The sequence below is a fragment of the Macrotis lagotis genome, chromosome 3 (assembly GCF_037893015.1).
Source record: "Macrotis lagotis isolate mMagLag1 chromosome 3, bilby.v1.9.chrom.fasta, whole genome shotgun sequence".
In the NCBI taxonomy this organism is placed as follows: Eukaryota; Metazoa; Chordata; class Mammalia; order Peramelemorphia; family Peramelidae; genus Macrotis; species Macrotis lagotis.
In genome coordinates this window covers 296,445,431-296,447,603 of record NC_133660.1, presented here as the reverse complement: position 1 = coordinate 296,447,603, position 2,173 = coordinate 296,445,431, and positions in this window count along the sequence as shown.

The following is a 2,173-nucleotide window of genomic DNA, read 5'->3' as shown; positions in this document are numbered from 1 at the left end:
CAGCCTGCCCATCTACAGCAGGTTTTTTGCTTGCTACAACTAAATACATTTGCATCCATCTGTCCTAGAAATGCCTCCAAAAAGACAGTCTATATTACTCATACATATTCTGAACACTGCCTTCTTCATCAACCTGACTTTTTAATGCATGTGTGTATATGAATGAGTGTGCATGTGGTTAAAGTAAACTTTTCTGATTGACCTGAGTCCTCTTGAATAAATCTTTGTAATTTTCCTAGGTATGGTGCAACCATGGCTTATTATCTACAAACAGAAATTTGGAACTTAATCAATGCTTCATGAAATTAGGTAGATCTCATTACTTTCTGGGCAATGTCTGTGATATGTTCATACAAAATTAATTACATCTCCATTGCTTCTGGGACATGGCCTCATGGGCACAGAGAAAACCATAACATTTTACACTAACAATTAGCAGTACAGATGACATGGGCAAGCTACAGAACATTCTACCCTCCTGATAAGTAGGTAAAATTATTCTTTGTTTCAGAAATTCCAGTGCAATAGATATTTAAACATGGAATCAAATATATCAATTCAAAAAGTCAATTACTATACCTATTTTGGGAGTGAATAGGGGACATTTGTGATTTTGGCTTGAATTTGATAAAATTGAAATACCTTGAAATCATTCTATGAATGCCATAAAATGATTTCCTAAATCTGAAAGTTGCCACAAAAACTTTTCACCAAAGAAATAAAATGGTTTTTATCAAGACATATTGGTCATTAATAGATATCAGAATCAATGCTTTGGAACTGGACATTATATAAATAGCAAGAAACATTAAAAATCTTTTCATGCCTCTTAGAATAATATAAATTGTCAAAATTGCTAGTCTAGTTAACCTTTATAATCCAGATGGAAAAGTATTTTCTTACTGATAAAGCAAAAAGAAGGCAGAGAGTGAGTATTTATTTGGAGTTTTCCTGGAAGTTCTGCAATTAATGACTACATGAGGGAGAGTCTACTGTAGATTCTGCAACTTTACCTTCAATGGTACCTTCCTAAAAAGGAAATTCAGTCTCTCAGTATTGGTCAGTTATTTTGTAGTTTGAGAGTCAAAGACAAAGACCTAAAAATCACAAAATTACAAGACTAGCAGAGATTATTTGAAAATATATGGGACAAGATTTTTATTCCATCTGTACTTAGTTTCAAAGCAAATTTGATAATTATCTCACCACAATTCTTCCATGAGATGATTTTATGTCTTTAGTCCCAGATTGTTTTTTTAAATTTTTGTACTAGAAAGGAAAGAACACTTGGTCATATAGAATGCCCCCAAATTCTCAGGATAGAATTAATTTTCAAAGCTTAAAGTAAATTAAACATTTGGGACATTCAGTGAAGTTTAAGAATCTGTCCTTAAATAAAAGGTCAATTGTGCCCTTGAAATTTGGGGAATAAGTCTATCATCTTAGAATACCACTCATCTATGAAATTTGGGAGTTTGATGACAAAAATTGTAAGTGCTATATCAGTTAAAATTCTATGAGTCCATGTACATTTTCTTTTTGGTAATAGCTTCGAATCTTCAACTGGAACTCACATGCCATACCTTTTTTAAAAATTCTTTACAAAATAAAATAAAAAAGTGAAAAAATAATAAAAGGACATTGTCCTATACACAGGGGGAACTTAAAAGAGGCATCAACATACTACCATGAATTTCCATTTCCATAAACTTATTTAATAAATCCTGCACATGGTTTTCAATGCTAACCGGGTTTTCTTTGCTTCCTTGTAAATAATCTGTGTTTCCTGCTATGTACTTTTTACTTTATTTTCTCTCCCCTTTCAACCCACTCTCCAAACTAAAGAAGCCTACCATTAACATTTGTATTTGCATATGCACTTAGAAACATACATATATGCATGCATATATACAGGCTTATATACATATGTATCTAGAAACATACACATATACAATATGCACTCTGATTTTCAAGGTATATAACACCTTCTTTCACAGATTCAAGGATTTATAGTTTTTCTGTCCAACTTGTTCATTTGTTCCTACACTGCAGCAGTATTCTGGTCCAATCACATCTTATCTGAGAGACTGTTCTTAAAAATTTTTATCAAAATTTTCTATATTCCTTGTTTTTTTGTCTATATTAGCTCTATGTCAATCAGGAAATTTTAATT